This window comes from Procambarus clarkii, chromosome 47, assembly GCF_040958095.1.
Source record: "Procambarus clarkii isolate CNS0578487 chromosome 47, FALCON_Pclarkii_2.0, whole genome shotgun sequence".
Taxonomy (NCBI): Eukaryota; Metazoa; Arthropoda; class Malacostraca; order Decapoda; family Cambaridae; genus Procambarus; species Procambarus clarkii.
The window spans coordinates 24,383,295-24,409,158 of record NC_091196.1 but is presented as its reverse complement, the minus strand read 5'-3'; the positions used below and the strand labels follow the sequence as shown (position 1 = coordinate 24,409,158).

The 25,864-nt window shown below is 46.5% G+C and overlaps 1 protein-coding gene across 6 annotated transcripts in view; it reads right to left on the bottom strand.

Annotated features, from left to right (window-relative positions):
* The window catches only part of HnRNP-K (Heterogeneous nuclear ribonucleoprotein K), a 182,474-nt gene that overhangs the window by 86,392 nt on the left and 70,218 nt on the right, over positions 1-25,864 (bottom strand). The window contains exon 1 of one of the 6 annotated variants that reach the window (XM_045749898.2): positions 11,506-12,184. The exons of the other annotated variants lie outside the window; for them this stretch is intronic. The gene's annotated coding sequence lies outside the window, so the exon portion shown is untranslated. Of the gene's footprint in view, positions 1-11,505; positions 12,185-25,864 lie in introns of those variants that run through there. 6 annotated transcript variants of the gene reach the window in all.

The window sequence follows — 25,864 nt, the reverse complement described above, 5'->3', positions numbered from 1 at the left end:
CGTCCGTGTGGGGTTGCTTACTGTACTACACAAGTTCTGTGGCAAACATGCAGAACATGTGACATTTGCGGTAAAACATTCTTTACAGACAACATTGCATTGGGAGACCATGCCGAGCCTTGTGTTGGAACTAAAGCCCCGAAATCAAGATAACCCTGTCCAGCAAGCTCAATATTTGGTTCTTTAACGATGGTGCTGTAGCTGGTTCCCCAGACTGCCTCCAGGAGGGCGCGAGAATAAGTCAGGAGCAAGGAGGAACAACTGTTTAACCGGGTTGTGATTTACACGTCAACATGCGTGCAGCGGCTCTCAACAACCTGGTTGGCCAGGGCCATGATTTATCATGGCATTTACACAACTACTTACACATGTTAACCATGACGGATTTGTTAAAGTATTGTATCTGGAGAGCGTCACCTGTCACGCTCACCCGGTACACCAATATCCTTGGTGTGAAGGTCACCTCAAAATTAATAGGTACAGATGCCTTAAGTGGACACGAGTCATCAAGTCAACCACCTGATAGTCAGCGAGCGGCCACGCTCCTCATTGGTCGACCTTACTATCTAACTCCATTTTTTGTTCTAACTCCATGACTGGTCACTCACAATAAAATGGTAGCATCAAATCTTTCTTCTTGATCTAGGCAATCAATCTTGATTTAAAGCCGTCACGTCAAAACAATATATTTGTGGAGTGCGTTACCTGTGTTGTGTAAATATTAGAGTGAGCCAAGCCATTAATGAGGTGTGCTCTGCTACCACTAAACTATGTCAACACCTCAGCTGGCAGTACACGTCCCTCGGGCCACGCCTCCCCCCCCCCCCGCCCCTCACTATACTATTAATAACAACTCTCCTAAATATTTATTGTGACTTGCTGTGTTGGTATTATACTCTTAGTGAGTGACGGTGGTATGTTGTGGTACCTGCCTCATGGGGTTCTTCGCCTTGTTCTACTCCCAAGCCCGGCCAGAGGTCACCGGCCAGTCTGATATTCTACTCTATGGTAGTATTCTACTAGTATTTTATTCTACTACCCTGAATCTTTGTGTGATGGTGGCGGTGATGTGTGGCAGTGTGATGGGGGCGAGGGTTTTGTTAAGTACAAATACAATACTGATCTTCAGGAAAGGGCTGGATAGGGATTTGTCAATTATTCATTACGTTGTAAACTAAAGGCCATTTTAGGTGGAGGAGAGAGTGCGTGGTGAGAGGAAGTGGACGCCTTGCCTGCTGACAGTATAGCAACAGTGACCGTTGTCTCATCACTGTTACTGTACGTGTAGACAACCTCAGTATTCTACCTTTACTCTTACATGTCTACTCCAGTCTCTCACCATGACCAGCTCCCATTTCCAAAATTTCTTTTTAGTCGTCAGCATGACCAGGAGAGCACCGAGGAGGGGAGAGAAACTTCAGCTTTGCTAATCTGTTCTATATAAATACAGTATTCAGTAGTGGTGTTGGGCGTGTCGTCCCCATAGATATACTGATGTCACGCCGTCACACACACACTCTGTGCTCTATCCACAGCGCCCCATAATGAGTCCCCACCCTCCTCATGTGTGCGGGGACGTCCCTCCTGCGAGGAGGAGGAGGGGCGGGAAACTCTAGATGGGCAAAACATGCTCCACCACAAAACAGTGGAAATAAACAAAAAAGTCGAATGAAAGCAAGACCTCACCTGATACCAGGCAGGCCACAACATTACCTGAGACGAGGCAGTATAACCGGTTTCAGTACGTACCTGCAATACAAATTTATATATTAATCGCGTGTTACAAGTCAGCCTACATTAACACATTACCTCCGTATTGCATAAAGGAAAATGTTGGCGAGGAAGGAGCAAGTTTAAGACGCACTGTACTTAGTGTAAGGCCAGGCTGAGGGAGACGACACTAGTGACAAGCACACACTGGAATGCGGTGGAGGCTGACTCCATACACAGTTTCAAATGTAGATATGATAGAGCCCAATAGGCTCAGGAATCTGTACACCCGTTGATTGACGGTTGGCCCAGTTTCAAATGTAGATATGATAGAGCCCAATAGGCTCAGGAATCTGTACACCCGTTGATTGACGGTTGAGAGGCGAGACCAAAGAGCCAAAGCTCAACCCCCGCAAGCACAATTAGGCGAGTACAGCGCCTCTCGCTGGTACACCACAACCAAAAACAACACTTGTCCATGTTCACCTTATAAGGAAATTACTGACAACTTTTAAAACTTAATTATAATATATAAAAACCCCATTATGCTTATCAGAGACTAACAAATAAAAACCACACACTAACAAGACAGGAAGCGTGCAGCCAGGCTCAGGGACGGGGACGAGGATGGGAGTAGAGTGGAGGATCAGGGGAGAGAGAAAATGGTGAGGGAACCATATCTGGGCTGGTGCCAGGGAGTGCAACTATGAGGAAATGGGTAATAAGAGAAGAATAGTGAAGGGGTAACGAAGATGGGGGAAGGGGACAACAAATATAGAAGTGATGGGTAGTAAGGTTGGGAGATCTCACGAGGCTTCACACCGTGGTCTCCAACACCTGCCACTGTAATGCGGGGCTCAAGAGTCGGGAGTCGACCCTGCAAACACACACACACAACCAGTACAGCCGAGAAAGGGAACTACTGAGGTGCCGCCAGGCATAACTTAGGCTAATGTTGTGCAAGAGGTTGTCAAGAGCAGCGCCAGATATTACTTCAAGATTCAAACTTTAATACTTCTGAGAATTATTTTCCTTTTCCAGAAAATCATTATCTTTTTTTATTATTATTATTAATCAGCACCGGCACCCACCCACTCTGTGGGTGTGAGCAGAGCCCACACACGTGTCCCAAAGTATGCGTCCTGACAGCAATTATATATCAACGCCAGCATACACCTGCCTTACTCAACTCACATGTTTGGCAGGCACACGCTAGGTAAACAGAATGAGAGGTAGACGCACCACTCATTTACAACCTCCACTACTTGCACACTTACAAGGGCTCTTATAAACGATAGAAGAAGATATGGACAACAAGACGACCTGCGCAAACTGCAGGAATGGGCCAGAACGCGGCTACTAAACTTTAACTCTAGTGTAATGTAATGTAATTAGGGGAAGAGAGCAAGAGAGAGCTGCCTTTAGAAACTTTTATAAAGAAACATTCAGAACCCTGTATACTACATATCTCAACACTAATCTTGGGAGAATACAGCTCCAACCTTGAGTCTACCTAGCTAAACACACCCCCAAGTTAGAGAAGATTCAGAGATGTTACCAGACTATCCCCAGAACTGAGAGGTATGAGTTACGAGGAAAGGTTACAGGAATTCAACCTCGCATCCCTCAAAGACAGAGGAGTTAGTGTAGTCATGATCAACAAAATCCTCATAGAAACTACCAGGGACACCCGTGTCCCTGGGACGGGTGTCCCTGGGTTGGAGCAAGAGCGTTGTTGAGGTAAGCCAGACTCGACACGTCCACGACAACAGCCCACACAATCTCTAGTACAACGCTGCTGAAATATGCACGGCTACACACGGACCTTCAATTTCTTTCTTATTATGCACCCCATTCCCCATCCCGTGGGCTGTGGTGTAAAGGATTACAGAGGCACATAATCGGTTCAGGAACTGAACCCTCTAGTTCGTTTAGCTAAGCAAATAATCTTTTGACGCTAATTACACAATTATTAATGTTATATATACATGTACACACACTCATACATACATGTACTCAAATTTCTTACTAAAGATTTGACATGCTTTATAAATATCCGTTTTCATCATAATTAGGTAAAAACACCTGTTTTAAGTAGGATTTTAGATTCTATCTATTTCATATAAATTCTGGTACACCCTGTATAATAAGCCGACCTCTCACGGTTGTCAAAAGGGAACTTTGTAAGAATCTCTAAAGGATATCTAATTAACCGGGATGTAATTTACAATTCAGACTGCAAATTAGCAGCGTCTAACAGCCTGATTGACCAGACCACCAGTGATGAGGGCTGGTTAGAGACCGGGCCCATAGGACATTGATCCTCTGAATCACCACAAGGTAACCCACGGGTCCCATGCAACCTACCTACTGCCACCCCCAGGCGCCAAAGCTGACCTTGAAGCAGTCTAAGGCAACTGGTCCTTCACCGCCTGAATACCTCAACTCATAACTACACCTACCCAAACAGGATCCCCCCCCCCACCCCACAACCCCTAAGCAATGACCACCTCCATCCCGTGTCTACCCCACCGACTCTTCCCCCACCCACAATCTCCCATCTCTCATCTCCCACAGTACAAAATCAGGAGAAAGCACGAGAGACATCTCCCGTCACGTAGGATGCAGTCGCACCTCCACAGATCTCCAGTTTCATCTATTGATACTGGTAATGGTTCAAAAGGGCCACCACTTACGGGCTATTCATGCCCGTTCCACCTTTTGGGTGGCTTAATCTTAATCAGGAGAAAGTGAAGGTCAGTGGGCAAGCTGCTGCGGGGCAACTGAGGAGGGAAGCTGTGGAGGAGCAGAGGGCCAGTGGGAAAGGTGGTCCACGGATGTTCAATACTCTCCCAACAAGCTTTAGAAATATTGCCGGAACAGAGGTGGACTTTTTCAGGAAGCAATTAGAAAGGTTCTTGCAAGACGTGCCGGACCAACCGGACTGGTGGATATGCGAGCCTGCGGGCCGCTCCAAGCAACAGCCTGTTGGACCAAGTTATCACAAGTGGAGCCTGGCCCGGGCTGGGCTCGGGGAATAAAAGTACTCTCGGAAACCTCACCAGGCACGGCAGGCTCCCACCACACACCAACCAAATTGTATTTGGAAGAAACCTAAAATAAATAACCTAGATGTGTTGGAGTATACTGTCGTGCTGCTGAAATTACGTTATTTTTTAAACCATTATTAGGCAGTTATGCTCAGAGCTGTCATTAATTATGAAGAGTGCTTGCTTAACTACAATTTCTACTGTAAAATCAGTACACACATTTGTCAACTCTAAAATACAGCCTTTACTTAATAGTAAGAGAACAGGAAAACCTGTTCCTTTACTTTAAATCCTTGAGTTAGCTTAGGAGCCACAGGGAACAGATACACACACTGGGGGAACACGAGTCTGCCTGCTATTTCCCAGCCCACGCTTCATTAGTCGCTATGAAATAATATGGACTTACACTTGCGTTGCGCCTTAATTCAGTTTATTTTGCAGGTTGCTACCACGACCCGGGAGGATGGGGGGGTGTACGCGCGCTAACCACTACACCACTGGCCGCCAGCAGGTAACCTTGGGCTAGATAAGCAGCTCCTTCTCTTCATTTGCCACCTCGTAACAAATACATCCTTTTACTATAACCAGAAACGTTCTAGCCAAAGCAACTCTTCTAACCTATTTATTTATTTATTTATTTATTTATTTACACACACACACACACACACACACACACACACACACGCACACGCACACGCACACGCACGTTTCTTACAGTCTTAAGAGCCACCAGGACGCGTAGCGTTTCGGGCAAGTCCTTAATCGTAATGGTCCCCGGAATACGACCCGCCAAACCGTTCAACAACCAGGTACCCATTCACTGCTGGATGAACGAGTGTCTTATCACTGCGCCACGGGAAATATGGAGTGAAATATTCACAGAAAACGTAAATATTTGTGAGCCGTTACATCTCTTAAGAGGTTTCATCTGTAACTTAGGTTACGATAACGTAAAAAACGCGTCTTAATAGCTGAACTGAATGTCTGAGATGAGTACAGAACGTACTGGCTGCACAACAACCAAGAACGTCACCAGTATCGCCCCCCCCCCCCCACGTTAATCAAAACTCATGGTAATGACACGAGGCAAACAACCTCGTCACGCACCCACCGGTTCCCTGCCCGCCCACCCTCGGGCAGGGACTGGCTGAGAGCGGCGGCTGGGTGGCCCTTACTAAAACCTTGAACCACAATCATCTTCAATAAAACCCTTATGAAGCGTGTGAGGTGGTGGTCGTGGGTCCTGGAGCCAGTGTAGCCAGCTGTGCTCACCACCACCAGAGCCTCTCTGATCATGCTCCAGCTCCTGGGTCCGCCTCCATCATTAATAGTCTTCTACCCGCTTACATTAACACACTTCTTACGACACTGCAGCAAACTCTGCCGACATTATTAAAGATAAAGAGGCGCAACAAACTGTTCATTTCCACCTAATCAACTATTTATTTCAGTCCCTCTTACCAAACTATCAAAAGCTTGTTCAGTCTTTAGTGACGACAGCCGTTTTAATCAATTGTTTATCATTATTGTAAATGTAGTTTGTCATGGAGTAGACCTAAATCCAAAAACTTATGTCAACAGCTCACTGCACACAGAAATCACATAAACAGTCTCCGTGGTAAGACACTCGCCTGGCGTTCCGCGAGCGCTATGTCATGGGTTCGTATCCTGGCCGGGGAGGATTTACTGGGCGCAATTCCTTAACTGTAGCCTCTGTTTAACGCAACAGTAAAATGTGTACTTGGATGAAAAAACGATTCTTCGCGGCGGGGATCGTATTCCAGGGACCTGCCCGAAACGCTACGCGTACTAGTGGCTGTACAAGAATGTAACAACTCTTGTATATATATATCTTTTTAACAAAAAAAAAAAATTCTTTTGACCATGTCGTAGCACAGTCTATTAAGGCAGCGTCTGGGATGCTTTCGGACGTAGGTTCGAAACCTCGCCACGGCCTTTTGTGTATTTACACCTTTATTAGGCGAGCTTCTTCACTTATGATAATGTCAGATGGTATTTCTCTGCGACTATGACGTATCCACGTGTCAACTGTGTATGTTTTAAAGTGTTCAGGTGGGTGTGGATGGAAGATGTCCTACAAGTGTTTATGCAAATGTGTATGACGTTACCAGGGTCCGTCATGTTGGGATTATCTTGAGTATTGTGTTTAAATGTAGCATAGCTGCTGCTTATGACTTTTGGGAAGCTTCAGAAGTCATAGTTTTCCCGAGGTGTTTCCAATGTTGGGTGTAGTTAATATTTAAACTTTCGAGAATGGTTGCCTGGTGTTGTGAGGTCTCCCAGAATTGGTTGTATGCGTTATAGAAGCACACAGCGGTTGATCTTGTGCGTGGGATCAATGTGCCAAGTTCAGTGTGGTGCTTCTGTTGCTGTGTTAATGTGGGTTGTATGTGTTTATTTATACAGTAAGTCCCAGAGCAGTTTGGCTGTGATGGCTATGTGGGCTGCCACCACTTCCCTCATCACTTATCAGTAAGAAAGTCTGGTGAGCTAGCCACAGATACCCACACTTGTAAACACACAGACGTGGGTTAAACAGTCGCTGAGCGTACAGCAAGGAGTGTGTAGTTAGTGTCCCGTCGTGTACGTACGTACGTAAGCACGCACGCACGCGCGCACAGTGCGTCAGTTAAGTCTTTGTTTAAACGCGGATTCTGGACTAAGGAACTTGGCTGTTATTGATAAACAAATACAAAAGAAACCAAGAGTGGTCTCCGGCATCCTGCTCTTACCATCACCACCACTACATACTATCATTAATATTATAACTAATTACTCTACTACTAACATTATTGTAAATACTACCCATATCCCTGGAATAGCTTCTGGCCATTTTTCTACTCCCTATGTCCGGTCTGGGGCCAGGCTCGACTTTTCTTGTCTTGTCTTAACTTGGTCCAACAGGCTGTTGCTTGGAGTAGCCCGCAGGCCTCTAATTTTCGCTGGCAAACGTCCACTTTGATACCGGCAATCTCTCTCATGCTTGCTGAAAGGATATCGAGTAGTTGTGGACCTGATGTTCATAGAGAATTTTAATCATTTTGCCCAGAAGGGCCAGTTTATTGGGTAGCGTAACTAATACAGTGAACATACCACCATAGCAGAACATAGGATACACTACTCTGATGATGGATATGGCACCTTTACCCTTCAACGGTTCTATTCTGCTCTAATGTTATTTTATGGTGTAAATTTACGATCAAGCATTCCAGTATCTTGTGTATTTATTATGTGATTTTTCCTTTTCGTCTCCTTTCTACCAACCCGTCCTCAGGCCGGGTTGGTAGAGTATTTAAAAGTATTGTGTATTCGAAATAGGATTGTTCTCATTTATATACCAATATTATATATTAAAGAGTTCTATGTATAGTTAGGCTTAGTTAAGTCACGTGTTTGGGTTCTGTTGGCGATTATTTGTATTTGTAGTACGTGGGTGAACCATTTACAACGTTGTGATTCAAACATTGTCATCGAAGCACTGTTCAATAAGTGTTCGAACACCATCAGTTGCTATTTTTCATTCATAAACAGTAAGATGACCAGACCACACAAGAGAATGTGAAGGGACGACGACGTTTCGGTCCGTCCTGGACCATTCTCACAATCGACTTTAGAATGGTCCAGGACGGACCGAAACGTCGTCGTTCCTTCACATTCTAGCTTGTGTGGTCTGGTCATCATACTTTAGCCGCGTTATTGTGACTCATCGCCTGCTCATAAACAGTAAGTTTGACGGCTGGATTAACGAGCATTATAAACGAGTATTATTACACAGTACACACTTAAGAATCATTCAAATATATTTAGGCGGAGCGGTGAAGGAAACCTTGAGAGGAGGTGTCATATGACTACCGCGTGAGGGCCGGGTCCACCAAGGCTGCAGTACACTATCACAGTGAGGGCGGAGCTTCACTATCTCCCCAGCTGCTGCCACTTCCACGCGCTCATGCCTGCCTCCAGAGCCACAGTCACCCTAACATGGTGTCAGTAATGGCACCACACCACAAAGATGCAATGATGGCGCAAGTAGACAGAGGAAGGCCATGGAGGAGGGGACCAAGCCCAGTTCACACCACCTGATATCATATCTAATCTTATATCACACACAAAGTGGTGCACATCCTGCACCTAAACAAAATAAACTTAGAAACTTTCAAGAAATGTGTAACATTTAATTCAAAATGTTCTACCGTCAGAAATTACAGCCGTCTATCTTTGTTCTATCCATCTATCCGTCCTATCCATACTATCTATCTTTGTTCTATATTTATAGCAGTCTATCGTCTATCAGTTTGTTACCTGTAGGTACTGTGGTAAACGCAGGTAACTAACCTTTCTATGAGGGTAGAAATACCCTAAGCTACTTTATCTTTTGAGGTGATCTAAATTTTCTCAATACACTTACTTGAACTAATCTCTCCACGCCGCCCACTGTGTTGGCAGGGAGGAATATCATAAGCGAATCAAAATATAAAGCTAGCACACCGCCGGTGCTAAGTTGTTTAGCTTGGAGACCACACTTGTGGTCTTGAACGAACTGCTCACATACATTAAACTATGTAGCTATCATATTAACCTTCTTAGCTAAATGAATTTGGGGGTTCAGTTCATGAGTTCAATACGTGCCTCTAATCATCTTCCACTATCGCCCACAGGATGGGTATGGGGTCCTTTACCATCCTCGGGGTTTCTATGGGGTGCAAGATACATTAACTACACCAAACCAACACGCAAAAAATGCCGTACCCAACATCATTTACACCAAACAGACATCGTGCACCCCCCCCCCCACACACACACATCCTGCACCCCCCCCCCCACACACACATCCTGCACCCCCCCCCCCACACACACACATCCTGCACTCCCCCCACACACACACATCCTGCACCCCCCCCCCCACACACATCCTGCACCCCCCCCCACACACATCCTGCACTCCCCCCCCCCCACACACACTCCACTAACACGGCAGTAAGTGTGACCAATTATGCGTAAACAGTCTCCACCAGAGTGCTTCTAAATTCCTCGTTTTCCATTCTATCAATATTTAGACTAGTGTACCTAAACACTCCCGCTTGGACATAAACAAGAACTGGTAAAGCAACCTTCGTACACCTTTGGAACATTTTCCATAATAACACACACACACAATGCAGATATGTATTTAATATCTATCATATCTACATTTAAATGTAGATATGATAGAGCCCAGTAGGCTCAGGAATCTGTACACTAGTTGATTGACAGTTGAGAGGCGGGACCAAAGAGCCAAAGCTCAACCCCCGCAAGCACAAATAGGCGAGTACAAATAGGTGAGTACACACACACACACACACACACACACAGTAAAAACTCTGAAATCCTTTGAAATTTAAATGGTTGATGTAAGCGCCGCACAAGTGCTGTTAGCCCTCAACCATCATGTTTAATTTGGCCAGAGATGACCTTAAATGACATCTACACTAGTGAAGGCGCACGTTACCAGCTAAAAACCACCAACAATCTGGTTAATCATGACTAACTAGAAACTTCTAGCTACAAGTAACTTGTGATCATTTATTTTCTGAGCTAGATACATTATTTTATCTGGCGCAGAAACAACTGTCATTAGCGCCCTGCTAATGCAATATTCGTCTACAGTTTTCATTATGAAGGAATTAAGTCGCGATAGTAAACGTACAGTCAAATCTGAGCGGATAAGGCTGTGTTGCCCAGCCACACAATCTGGACTGTGCCTAGTTAGGGTTCTGGGAGTTCTCTCCAAGCCCGCCTCGGGGACAGGAAGACTTGAGAGCTTGATCCAACAGCTGCGGGCTTGGAGTGGCCCGCAGACCCATAATTCCTCTACGGCCCGGTTGGTCTGGCACTTCATGCTGAAAACTTTTCTTGAAGACTTCCATTTTTGTTCCGGCAATATTTCTTAAGACTTGCTGGAAAAGTACTGAACACCAACAAAGTTTTGGCAAGCAGAGGTTGAGAGGCCCAGAGAGCCGTCCCCGGGACCGTAGACGAACACGTCGCCCCTCCACGTAGAGATGGTGTCCCAAGGGCGCACCGAGGGGGCGATGAACTTTAGAACCTCACCAGTACACGCCGTCACACCCACCATACAAAAACCTGCACACGGCAGCTAACCAAGAGTAGAGCAACCATCCAACATACTATAACACCAAGCTTACAACGTTAGGCCAAGGTGCAACCCGTACAAGGAGGGTGCAAGTGGGGTTTGTCATCGGTACAGCAGCACTGTCTAGGGTCTCCCAGTCCACACCTCCCTCACTGCTCTCACTGGAGGAGTAAGACCAGTGTTGCCTCCTTGTTACTTAACGGTAAATACTTAAGACCCCCGATCATATCACCCTACTATTACTACTACTACTCTGTGCTACCATGGCCAGCACTGCCGGGAGACACCACCCGACCAGTCTGGTGGGCACCGGTATGGGCACCACATGGCACCCCCCTCCCCCCACCCCCACACAACCACCACCACTTTTAAACTTGCCTCACCACTGGCAAGCTTGGGAGACACGGCTGCCACAATATATGAAACACCACAAAAAAAGGAGAAACTGAACACACACACACGAGCAGGGGCAGTGTAGTGTTCAGGAGGTAGGGTAAGGGGGCGTGGGGGGAACACCTGCGGGGTCCGTCACTCGTGGCTGACACGTGGCCCCCCCCCCCCTATGGGTACTCCCAGGTACACACCAGTACTTACACAGTCTGCAGCAGAAGGTAGAGTGCTACAATGTAGGGGGCGAAGGATCCACACAGGGTAGAGCTAGGATCGCTGGGAGGACAGGAGCTGGGGCCAGGAGAAGTTGAGCAGCAGTGCGCGGGGCTACGTTACCAGCTCAACTAGTGCCTGGGTATGAGGAGCGCACTGCGAGCTGCTATCGTCGCATATCCCACAGGCTATCAGCAGGTGGCTTTGCTTCCACAGGTGATAACGAACACCACTCTTGCCACAAACACACGCTTGGCTCCTCGCTGATCACCCGACCCACAGGCAAGGTCCCCGACGTCTCCTAACCCGCCGCACACCACCAACACTATCCGCACTACCTCAACACACTCCACAACAAACGCACACCCCTTTACTATGGTGAGAATCAGTGCACACGTAGGGAGAAGTGCAGCAGATGAGTTTGGGCGGTGCGGAGTCCACGTGGCCTGGGAGGAGGATGTGCGCTAACACCACTGGTCGACGGCGGCGGTGGTGGGATACTGGTACTGGCGGACTCCTCCACTCTCGCTCCTCCCACTCCTACACACACGCACCCACTAAAACACACACACACACACCCACTAACACTTCATTCCTGCACGCACACAGTAAACACGCGCTAAATGCGTGCATATAGAGCACACCACACACCGTTGCGAGTGTTAGGTAAGCACAGAACAATACCCACAAAGACCTTGATGCAACACGGAGAGAGAGAGACCCTCGCAAGACGTGACCATCATTACAGGAGTGCCGTGACCAGTAGCCAATATTCAGGAGGCGAGTGGAAGGCGTGGCTGCCCATGTCAATGTAACAGGTAGAGAGAGCAGGTCATTAACACACAATACCCCAGGTGCCTGTCGCAGCCGCCGCCACCGTCCTAACTTGTGTACATCACCACGCCTCACACCCACCACACACAACAACCTCCAACACTCACTCTTCATAACACAGGCACAAGTTGATTATTTTAAACTCTGCACACATGGGACTTCAATTGAAATTTCAATAAACAAATCGACATACGAATGTACAGCTTAATTTCATGATTCTCAGGATACAAGGTCCTCATCAGGGTGTCGGAAAGCTTTGCATCAACTCAGTAAGCTGCGAGTGAGCTGCCAAATCCTCTGTCAAATGTAGTTTAGAGTTTAGACGATGGGAATAAGAAACGGGACACCATAACCTGAATGACGTTCTGGGAGTGGTTCTACTCCCAAGCCCGGCTCGGTCCGGTCCGGCCGGTCCGGTCCGGTCCGGTCATGTCTGGCCCAGGCTTGATTTGCGAGAGCTTGGGCCAACAGGCTCTTGCTTGAAGCAACTCTCGGGCTCTATATCCACTACAGCCCGATTGGTCCTTTGACTAGAGTATGTCGAGTATGAACCACAAAGGGTTCATACTCCTAGTATGAATAAATGTAGGCTAGTATATGACAAATGGAAAAAAAAACATTCTTCATGTCAACGTTTGCAGACTATGCAAATTAATCATGGGAACTGTCATACCGTGCAAAATGACCCTGGCACTAAATAAATGGTCTCAAAATGGCTCTTATAATTTAAGAAATCCAAATGAAATTATAAAATCAGGAACAAGAGATTCTAACTTATTGTCTCTGAAGACAAAATGTCAAACCCTTCCTATACACAACGTATGAGTTCACCCATGAAATTTTCGCCTGAAAAAAGCGCAAGACAAAACTGAAAAAGGCAACAAGGCTCGTTGCCGAGCCGAGAGGCGCGAGCTGCAAGACCACTAAGGGTACAGGACCTCACTACCCTGGAGAGTAGCACTAGCAGTTTTAAGAGGACCTGACCAAAGAGACAAAAGAGCCTCGTTTAAGGATACCTGGTTGATGGGGTTCTGGGAGTTGTTCTACTCCTCAAGCCCAGCCCGAGGCCAGGCTCGACTTGGGCGAGTTTGGTCCAGTAGGCTGTTGCTTGGAGCGGCCCGGAGGCCCGCATAGCAACCACAGTCCGGTTGGTTCGAAACTTAGAAGTTTAGTTTTATCTTCAAGATGTCCACGGATTGTGCCGGCAATATTTCTAATAGTCGCTGGGAGGACGTTGAACAACCGCGGACCTCTGATATTTATACAGTGTTCTCTACAGTGTTCTCTAATTGTGCCTATGGCACCTCTGCTCTTCACTGGTTCTATTCTGCATTTTCTTCCATATCATTCACTCCAGTACGTTGTTATTGTACTGTGTAGATTTGGTACCTGACCCTCCAGTATTTTCCACGTGTATATTACAGTATGTGGTACCTCATCTCCTTTCTAGTGAGTACATTTGGAGAACTTTGAGACGATCCCAATAATTTAGGCGCTTTATTGCATCTATGTATGTCGTATAAGAAGGGTTAAGGGTAGGGAAGGGCTGGATAAGAAGGGTACAGAGAAAATACTGACAAATGAGTCGGCGAGATGTGAGGATAACTTCAGAAAGTTGCGTTCTCATTATGTGAAACATGTTAGATGAAGAAATTTCTCTCACACATATACTGAACTGTATATTATGATTTGATAGTTTTAAATAGGTGTATGGGAGCGAGCATACACTCCCATCACACCAATGGGAGTGTATTCATGAATGAGGGAGAGAGGGAGGACCTGTGAGGAACAGGAGGGGGTGAGGGGGGGGGGGAGTAAACCGGATTTCCTGGTGGGAGGGTGAGAGTACAGCGCGGCTGGAGCCCCAAGTCCCTCACCTCATTCGCTTGTCTTCAATGCCATTATCAACATACTAAACACACTGTTTGGAACTAAATAATTTAATATAAAATCGAACTTTACAAAAATTAAAAAAGGTAATAATACAGCAATTTAAACAATAAGAACCTGTTAAATTGTCCAGTTATATGTTTTTAAGATAGCTTGAGTACTAAATTGGCTAGGAGCAAAACGGAATTTTAATTAAATGCATTTAAGTTATCTTGAGGTTATCTTGAGATGATTTCGGGGCTTAGTATCCCCGCGGCCCGGTCCTCGACCAGGCCTCCTTTTTGTTACACACCCCCAGGAAGCAGCCCGTAGCAGCTGTAGCAACTCCCAGGTACCTATTTACCGCTTGGTAATAGGTGCATCAGGGTGAAAGAAACATGTTGCCCATTTGTCTCCGCCTCCACAGGGGAATCGAACCCGAAACCTCAGGACTAGGAATCCGAAGCGCTCTCCACTGAGCTGTCAGGCGCCCCAGTACAATGACAAAATTGAGTTCGTATTGTGACATCTAAGACGTGTTGGGAGCCATATTAGTTGTTGGAGGTGGTAGTTGGTGCAGTGTTGCAGGGTGTAGGAGTAGTGGTGGTCGTGTAGTGTACCTGTAGCTCTCACCTACCGTCCCTCCACACCCAACCTACACGCTCCCCTCATGTGTGGCCGCGCCCGCCAAGTGCCCACCCCTCTACCTATGCCCATTAACCCAACACTAACAATGGGGTCCATACTACCCTTACCGACACAACCCCCCATTGCCACCGTTCCTCTCCTTGAACACTTGCCCTCGCCGACACCAGACGTTTCCTCCCCCACTCATACACCCCCCCCCACACACACACACAGCCCTTCACTCCCCGCTTCCTCCTGCCCACAAGCCACAAGTGACGTCAGCTGCTTCAACAACTTCCTCCATCTGTCCACCGACGAGAGTAACGAACCCGCGTCCTTCAGGGCCACGGTGGGGGGGGGGGGGGTCTCCGTGGTCAAGCGGTGAACAACTGGGATTCACCGCTCCGCTCCGGCGGGTTTAAATCCCCGACGGGGTAGAAACAAATTGGCAGTTTTCTTTCACCTCATGCCCTCTCTTGACCAAACTGACCTAGGTACCTGCAAGTTAAGACAGTCTCTAGGGACTGTGTCCTGGCAATGTGAAGGGCGTCTGACAGCCGAGTGGACAGCGTTTCGGATTCGTAGTCCTGAGGTTCCGGGTTCGATTCCGAGAGGCTTCAGAAACAAAAATGGGCAACGTTTCTTTCACTCTGATGCACCTGTTCACTTAGCAGCAAATAGGTACCAGGGAGTTAGACAGCTGCTACGGGCTGCTTCCTGAGGGGTGTGTAACAAAGGAGGCCTGGCCGAGGACCGGGCCACGGGGACGCCAAGCCCCGAAATCTTCAAGATAACCTAAGATAACTTGGTCACAAGAATGTTCATTTGTTCTATAGGCCCCCCCCCCCCCCGAGGCCAAAGTGGCAACTATCACCCCCTTCTTCACCTAGAGTGGCCGCCCAAACTAAAACAGTGGGAGTCCTGCCAAGGCAACCACAGGAGCAGGAGACACCCGAGACGAAACAAGCCCGCGTGAGACAGTATACCAAGACCAGCCGGCGGTGCCTCCCTACACTGCCGCCCCCTGCACACACTGCGCCGCCACAGAATGGCTAACCAAACAGGGATACAAATATGCTCGTATGTCTACTACTGCAACAGTAGTGGCAGTTCTGCTGGCAACCTTGCCTTAGCATTTGCCTAATTTAGTAAAACGCCAAGACAACTGTTCCGCTTCTTTCTTGTGCGGGAAAACGGTGCATTCTGGCGGTGTGCGCCGTCTTAGTACCTAGCGTTAGAGAAGAGGCAGGAGCTGGCACCGCAGGGCAGTGAAAGGGGAGATGGGCGGCACCGCAGGGCAGTGAAAGGGAAGAAGGGCGGCACCGCAGGGAAGGTTTCCCTCATAAACCGCCCGTAGCAGTTATGGTGTGACGCTGGCAGGACAGGTATTACATTAGCCTGAGAAAGGGCGGCGAGAGGAGTGAAGGAGGAGAGGAAGGTGTGTGGAAGAGGCAAGTGGCGGGGCGGGAGGACACCTGACTCAACAAACCAAACACAAACAATATCACGGACCATAAAACCACCGTCGCCACCTGAACCACCACTTAGTCCCCCGCCCCCCTTCCTGCCACCACCACCTGGGAGCCGACTCCAGCCGCCGCCGCCGCCACCTGGGGGATCCTCCCCCTCTCCCTCCCTGCCACCACCGCCAGGCAGCTACTCTTACCACCACAGCCTGACGGCTGAGTGATCACGCTCGGGATTCTTAGTACAAAGGTTCCGGGTTTGATCCCCAGCGGAGGCGTAAACAAATGGGCAATTTCTTTCACCCTCATGTCTCTATTCACCTAGCAGTAAATAGGTACCAGGGAGTTAAGACTGCTGCTACGGCCTGCTTCCTGGGGGTGTGTAACAAAAACGAGGTCTGGTCGAGGACCGGGCCGCGGGGACGCTAAGCCCCGAAATGAAGATAAACCCCCCTCCCCCCCTTTTCCTGCCTCCACCACCATCTGGGAACTACCTCCAGTCACCCCCGCCACCACCATACAGGTTCCTTAGACTAGTAGGATACAGTACTTAACACGACATAGGACAAAGAACTTTGCCACTCGAGCTCGTAGATGTGACAGCCTCGAGAAATTATACTCTGAATACAGGATTCTAATAAATTAGAAGACACCGAATGGAAAACCCGCGCTGGTGTGTTTACAAACAATACCTGACGATTTTTGCCCGCCACGTGATGGCTCCTGGCGCCAACTGCAGTTATGAAGCCACCTTGTGTGGCTGGCAAACGCTCGCCTCTGTGTTAGCCACAATCGAAATACTGTATGCACTCAACTGTAGAAGTTGGTGCCAGGAGAGAGTGCACAGAAAGAACATTTAAGACTGGGAACTACTCAACCCACACCTGTACAAATATACAACCGAGAGATACATCATAACCATCTGGACAACGAGTGATTGGTATACACCTGCACACTGAAATTATTCCTCAAGATACCTGCTTGATGGGGTTCTGGGAGTTGTTCTACTCCAAGCCAGGCCCGAGGCCAGGCTTGACTTGTGAGAGTTTGGTCCACCAGGCTGTTGCTTGGAGCGGCCCACATACCCACAATACCCGGGGCATGCAGAATACATGTGTGGGAAAACATCCCAATGTAAAGTTAGGTTGCAATAAGCGCACTAAGGGACTAGGACCCGCCTAGTATGTTGCGAGGCGCCTTAAGTAATTCAGATATTAGTAATTAAATAAATATTAACACGAGTATTAGATCAGAGATCTTAATACTCAAGTGAATACTTTATAAACACCTCCAGGTGTACCCGATCAACTGGGCGTTTTGTTGCTGCGTTACAATGCGCGCAGCGGCAACCAACAGGTTGGTCGACCAGACAATGAATTAGGAGGCTTGTTTATAGACCGGGTCACGGAACATTGATACCCGGAACCGCCTCAAAGTAGGCACAGACTGTTCAGGAATGTCACGTCGAGTCGTCACTATGTCAAACTATATCTTCCTGTCTATTGGACAACACTGGTTCAGCAGAGTCAGCAGAGTGCTAACTCTACCAAGGCTTGAATACTAATCTAGATTAGCCAGTACTCAACCACACAGTGTGAGTGCATAAACACTCTTCCCCACAGTACAGAGACGGGCCGGCGGCCAAGAGGCTCCAAACGACACGCAATTGGGAGACAAAAGTTTATTAAAAAGCCATTAACATTGTCAACGAGAATATCCTCCTCTCACTCGCCCAGTGCGCCACCATCCTGGCCGTGCCACCAGCCACATCAATTATAGGTACTGTACCTGCCCCACATTTAAGGTACCTGTAATCCACTAACACAACAACCCGTCTGCCACGTTCTCCTCACACGGCCTCTTCATACTCTGAACATGTATTAACACCAGCATCTTACGAAAATTTGTCATCTTCCTTCGCGGAAAGTTAACCTGCAGATGGCAAACAGCGCACCCCCCCCCCCCAAGTATCGCCCGGACACCCCTGTTCCCTCACACGCCCCCCCCCCACCCACCAAACACGCACCCTCTTAACGTTATCACAAATGAAGACGAGGCCTGAGCCAGTGGTCGTACCTTCCAGGTGGGCGACTATGTCCCAAGTTCTCATTATACCCACCCACCCACCTACTGATCAGGTGCACGTAATAAAGGAGACGAGAACATCCAAAACCTCTACCTGGAAAATATTCCAGGGTCAGGACAGTAATTTACACAATAGTATAACTGACATAAGTGATGGGTCAGTCACTGGTATAACCCCCACCCAGGAGAAGGGGGCGCCACGAGCACTACCACAACGTCACCATCACTACAACCTTCTATCAACTTATAGAAAAAAAATGTTGCCAGAACAAAGGTTGAAGTCTTAAGAGGCAAGACTCGACTCCAAGAGTCTCACCACCCGGGTTGTGATGACAATGTGGGTCTGCCACAGGTATAAACTCAAACTCGGCGCGTAGTGTGATTTCCGGTACCAAGTAGGCCTGGTAATGGTAAGCTGGTGTCACGCGCCCACCATTCTCGCCCCCGATCACCTACACTGATAGGCAGCTCACCTAATGACGCACATCATCCCCCTATAGCCTATCACCCGCCGCCACCCCTCACACCCCCGCCCTCACACGAGTCTGCTACGAGAATGTGGGGGAGGATCATATCCATCCCCCCCAACCCCTCCCCCAAGGGAAACTAACGAAACATTCGGGCAAACAAAAATAGAACGTCGACAACATTTTATGGCAGTTTAGCATGTGTGATGCGGTAATTGGTGTTTTAACCCTGAGGTTTGATGTAGACTTGGGCGTGTGGGTGGGCGTGTGGGTGGGCGTGTGGGTGGCTTCCCACGCACCTCGCCTCCGCCCAGTGTTTACCCGTGCCAGCTCGTCCTCCAAAAATGCGGAGGTAAATGTAACGGCACAAATAAGTGCAATTATGTACTATTCATAGCAGTCAGCAATTGTACTTATTTTCACTTGGTATTAAATCTTTGTCAAAGTGAATATTTGAGTTTACCTGAAAAGCTGAATAGAAAACCACCACCTAACCTAACCTTCTTAGTGTTTGAAGATAAGCATTTTATTGCTTCTTAATTACAATTAGTACTTAAATATCAGTATAGCTATAGGTTAAGTTTTATAAAACTAATAAATCAAAACTAAGATATATCAGTAAATTGTAAAGTAACTCGGGATATTTTCAAATTTTGTATAAAATCTCTTATTTAATAAAACTGAAAGAAATTCCTGATATTTAAGACTTTTGTATAGCGAATTGAACTTGAAAACTTCTAAAATTCTGAGTGTCTTAACAGAAAAAAAAGGAGAATAAATGGGGAGGTAAATGTAACAACCCCATAAGTGCAATTATGTACTATGTATGACAGTAAGAAAGTGTACTTATTACACCTAGTATTACACCGTACTGTCAATTCGGAGGATGGGTTGACCCGTGCACAAGGTACCACAGGTCATGTGTCATCAACTGGGCTAGGCCAAAAAATGTATACCAGTTGACTGTTGCTCAACTCCACACCAATCATGCCTTCATTCACTATTGAATCTTGTGCCATCAACCCAACTTACAGTTAGTAAGAGTAATTAGCAAAAGAACAGGGTACCCAGAAGAGATTTTTCCTTCTCCACAAACTAAGATAATCTAAAAAAAGATCTCAGACAAGACAAGAAAGGAACACGGGCTCATTTTCCTCTATTTCCCCATGTAGCAGGAACTTTTCCCAGAGTGGTCACGTCATGGAGGCTTGGGACCCCCTACGGGGAACACCCAGCCTGGCAAAATCTTCCCACAATTACCTCCGGTGGTTACAGGGATCACTGAGGGACATCTTAGGAGCCAAGGTTCCTTAATATTACCACCCGTCCAGGACGTGTTCCAAACAACAAAACCTTTCAGCCTTAAGCCAGGTATACATAATTTTATATATGTATATATATTATATAATATATACATATATATATATATATAGAGAGATGAATATATCTTGAGGTTATCATGAGATAATTTCGGGGCTTTAGTGTCCCCGCGGCCCGGTCCTCGACCAGGCCTCCACCCCCAGGAAGCAGCCCGTGACAGCTGACTAACACCCAGGTACCTATTTTACTGCTAGGTAACAGGAGCATAGGGTGAAAAACTCTGCCCATTGTTTCTCGCCGGCGCCCGGGATCGAACCCGGGACCACAGGATCACAAGTCCAGTGTGTTGTCCGTGTGGTGCCGGCAACACAGTGACCACATCTGCCTGACGTAAAGCGAACGCTTCTCACCAAGTGTGGCATTATGTCACTAATGAATGTGTCACACCCCTCCTCGCTTGTTGTGGTTGTGGTTTGTGCTGGTAACTGTATGGCTCGTTTAGTCCCTCTGGTATTTAGTGTGTTGGTTTGTGGTGGTTGTTTAGCTTGTAGAAGTGTTCTTTTATGTAATCAGGTGTCGATATGTTGGAGGTGATTGTGATGGTAATAGTGGGTGGTGGTTATAGTTACAGTAATTGGTTCTCTAGTTGTGGGCCGGTAGGTGGTGGAGCAGCCGGTTGGGAAACCATTCGCACACGTTCCATTCATTGCCTTAAATGTTCTGGCCATTGAGTGTGAGGACACTTTACAATGACGCATCTACCTATACAAAAACTATAAATGAATGTCTATATTAAAAATTAGTTGATGTGGGAAGCAGGTCTTAACTTGTCACTTCAGATACGAATGTTTAAGTTAAACTGAACTTGGTTAACAAAGAGGGGGCGGGCAGTGGCCGCCATCACAATAGGTGGAGAGAGTTTAGTGCGCCATCAGTGGTGGTGGACCTCGGGTCGTGGTGGTCCTTCATAAACTGTCCAGTGATGGAGGCGCCTCACGCCCACACAATGAACCACCCATTCCCACCATCACCTAGGTGCCACAGGTCAGGCCAACTATGACCTAGGTGCCACAAGCCAGGCCAACTATGACTTAGGTGCCACAAGTCAGGCCAACTATGACCTAGGTGCCACAGGTGAAGGACACCTTGACCTGGGACCATACGAGAGGGTCACACAGACGGTGCCAAAAGTAAGGGGCCACCTTATCGTAGGTGCCAAATACGAGAGCTAACTTGAAGTGCTAGGGCCAACTTGGCAAGAGATGCCAGTGCGAGGTGCACTTGACGGAGGTGCCAGCAAGCAAGGGGCATCTTGACAACTGGTGGCGGACGGACACCTTGAGCCGCCAGCCAACCAGCGACTAATGAGCGCCCGTCATAATGGCAAGTGTTTGCACCGCTACTGCTGCCCAAACTCTTAATGCACTTTTAACTATCAACCTGGTACACCTGGTACACTCCCCCTCCCCCTCAGGCCCGTGTTTGTTGTAAGGACTCCAGGCTGACCTCGCGCCTCACTACTACAACATTTGTTAGCGGGGACACCAAGACCAGGCTCACGGGAGACATCTCCCGTCACGCAGGGTGCAGCCGCACCTCCACAGATCTCTAGCATCATCTATTGATACTGGTAATGGCTCAAAAGGGCCACCACTTACGGGCTATTCGTGCCCCTGCCACCTTTTGGGTGGCCTAATCTTCATCAATCAATCATCAAGACCAGGCTGGTGAGTGACCACTGGACGACACGGCCTTGCACATCATCAGCGGTGATTGCAAGGTAAAGTTCAGACTTTGTCAGGAAGAACACGCAACACTAATATTGAACCATACACGCAATAGTGTTGAAACATTATTACATGAGCATGGTGAAGCACACGCTGCAGCTGGCGACCAAGGTCATGAAAATGTTCGAGTGCACGAAGCGGCATCTGACACTAGTTCTGAATCCAGCACCAGCTAGTGGTCTCTGAACAAGACGAAGCCACGTTCGCTCACGTCGGAGCGAACTCTCTTGGAGAAGGTATAAAGCCGTGAGCAAGTCACTGATGTGCGAGTTACGCTCCAATCAAGTAGACCCGACCCGTGTCGGCCGGACCGGACCGGACCCGACACTGCAAGAGCTGTGTAACCCGGGAGGGACGTCGGGTTGTGACCCAGCACGGGACGCCCCGTGCCGCAACACCGCCGGGGACTAGCTTCACTGCCTCCAACAAGAATACCACGTATGCAATACATTAATTCCTTGCCTGACTCGCATTTTAAACACGTTCTTAAAGCAAGAATATCCTCGAGAGATCCAATTAAGTGGTGACAGGAGAGCCCTGGTGTAGGGTCCCTGGACCCACGCTATACCACCACCCGTGCACGGCAACAGCTCACATCTTGTGAAATACATACACCTATGCTAATGATAATCACCTCATGTTGTTGCTTTAGATTTAGCTACTTAGAACGAAATATCCATGTAGCACGGGTACAATCGAGTTCGCTTATTTGCGATAATCTTGTTCTGTGTTATTTGGGCCAAAGTTTTAAATGGAGGTGGGATTTCCTCCCCCAGGTAGAGCAGTGGTAATTTTTGCTAGCGAGTCTGCCTTTTCATTACCATCTATGCCAATGTGACTTAGGGTGATTGACAGCCCTAGATTGTGTGCTTTTCCTATATGTAAGATTTCTGTGATGAGTTGTACAGTATATCTGTGCTGGCTGGATAACAATGCCTGGAACGAAGATTTAGAGTCGGTATGAATGATGACATTTAAATGATTCTCAATTGTATAATTTATGGCCTCCTTCAGGGCATATAATTCTGTTTGCAATGTTGAGCACCCACTATTCATGCTCCAGTAAGCTTCATGGTTGTTAGTGTAAACTGCTGTCCCAGCAGAACCTCTTTCTTGATCAACAAATCCATCTGTGAAGATGCGAATGGTTGTAGGTCTTGAGATGGTTTCCATTTGTTGTTCTATGACTGCTTTGAGCCTCTGAGTTACATGCTGATTTTTTTAACTGGTAATCCTTCAATGATTATCTTTGTCGGAAAATCCGACACCATTTAATAATATACAGACAGATAATAAGTGCTGCTGTATTACCAACAAGTTACCCATAGAAAACGTAACTTGTAGTGGAATTACCGTCTAAAGAAAACGGGATATCATCACCACATACTATTATATTCTCCACCTATTATGGTGGGAATTATTCTTAAATACATTAGTCTTTGGACTTTACCATCATAAAAACATCTTATATAAATTAACTTAATTATCAATATTAAAGTAGAGTAAATGTGACCCTTCTATCACGTTCTGAAATCTGGACAATGTAAGCCAGGCGTCAGAGTGGAGGAAGGAGGGCAGCCATTGTTGTTATATGAGACCAGAGGCTCACACGGGAGCAAATTCGGCTCCTGTTAAATTTACTTGGACGTAGTGTTATGGAACCCAAAGGTGTAACATTGTCAACACGCTGTCTACAAATACAAGTTAAGTGTCTATCCGAAACCCGTTTATCATTCATTTATGGCCATTAATGTCAGGATATAGGGTTAGCCGGTTAGAACGCGAAATCGCCTCAAACTAAAGGTAATTAAGCCAGGTCTTTCATGTTCCATGTACTGTATACAGTTTTCTCTGAAATACTTGTCATATATAGGTTTCTGGCTTCACAGCTAGCGCACTTTTGACAGGTCAAGACGAGGATGCAAGATTATGTGCACCAGTTACTGGGTGATGGAAGCTACCTCAAAGAGGATAATTTGGTGTCTACACCCTAGTTATACCTGGTGGACTAACCTGCTGTACTATAAGATAAGGAACCTCATCAATGTATGTAGCTATTACTGTAGTTTGATTGGCTGCATATATATTAATATAATAACCCCCCCTAATGTGTAGAGGATCGATTTGTGAGATTAAGAGATTATTGCAGAAATACAGTCCACTTATCATTATACAAATTGCTATCGAAGTATATAAATTAACGTAAATATAAATTCATATAAATTAAACAAATATAAATCTCACAGGTCGGTTCCCACATTATTTGGACCTTCGGAACCGGAATATTCGGTCCTTTGAACCCACATTTGGTCATCTTAGTACCGGATGAACCAGTTATCCAGTGGATTCATTAAATATGCTAGTGCAGTGTTATTTAAACAAAGCCAGCAGTCAAGACGGCAGCGTAGCCTCGAGGGAGCTCAGGAGCCTCCCTCAGCCCAGTTCAGCTTCGTCAGCGGTTTCATGCACACCCACAGATATTTGGTGGCGTGTTATTTCGTGAAATGACAGCGCTAATATAGAATCCAGCCAAATTAGTGACTGTGTCTTCGCGAGATTGTTCACGGATTTCGTGGTGTTACATTTCGCGAGAGATTATCTACGAATTTTGTGGACTTATTTCGCGAGGTCACTAATAATATTTAATACTTCTAGATAATATTAGAAGTTTCATAGAGGCTAATTAAGAGGCTATTAACAATAATTGTGTATATTATTTCTCCAAAATAGAGAATTATTTAATATATATTGCACTAGTGATCACAGTATAATATTTACTAATTGCCAACCCACAACAGGGTAGGATATTAACCATTGACTAGTTGAACTATTATCGTTCATCCTAGTCCCATTATTACCATAGTCAGTTGTACTATATTCAACAACTTAGCACCATTAATGAATGGTGCAGACCCTATTTTGGGTGTAATTATTATCAACTCGAATTGAGTTGTATATATAATAATTTACTTATGATCATTACACCTTTGAGTGATTAATTAGTGTCTCTACCATCCTAGGGTGATATAGAAGAGCTAACCTAAAGGTACTTCCAATGACACTGGTTTATCACTCAAATCATTAGTGTGGATGATTGTATATATATAATGTGTATTAATTTTAAGTGCTAACCTCTAGTAGAGGTAGGATTATTGCCTAGTGAGTGCAGAATTTACCCTAGGCTACCATCAGTGCTTGTTCAGTATTATGAGCAGCCCAAATACAAGTCCCACAAGGCTTCACCAACTAGCCAGGATGGATAATGCAGGGAGAATGAAAAGAACCCTTGCAGGTCTTAAAGGCCACTTAACAAGACAGATCAAGAAATGTGAAGATTTGTCACAACAATCTCAAGTTGATTATGCTGACCTGGAAAGCTATTATCAAGCAGCTGCAGGTAAATTTGAGCAAATCAAATGTCAAATAGCAACATATGTGGCTGAACTTGCCAACACCAATTTATCAGAAACAGAAATAGACGACATTATGGTTGATCTTGCGAATTATGAAGATCACACTCAGGCCACGTTACAGCCTTATGTCAAATTAATTGCCCAGAACAAGGCAACAGCAACAACAACAACAGTTGCATCTAATACGAGTCAAGCGGAAGCTCGACTCCCTCCAATTAATTTACCCACTTTCTCAGGGAAAGATGAGGAAGATTGGGACGAATTTTGGAACAAATTCGTTGACCTTGTAGACTCAAAACAATCTTTACCAAAGAGTAGTAAATTCTCTTATTTGCAAGGCCAATTATCAGGTGAGGCTAAAACAGTAGTATCCCATCTGAGATTAACTAATGACGGCTATGATCTGGCAGTAAAACTCCTCAAGGATAATTATGCTGATCCAGAAGTAAGAACATCACATTTAGTTCATGAGCTGTTGCATT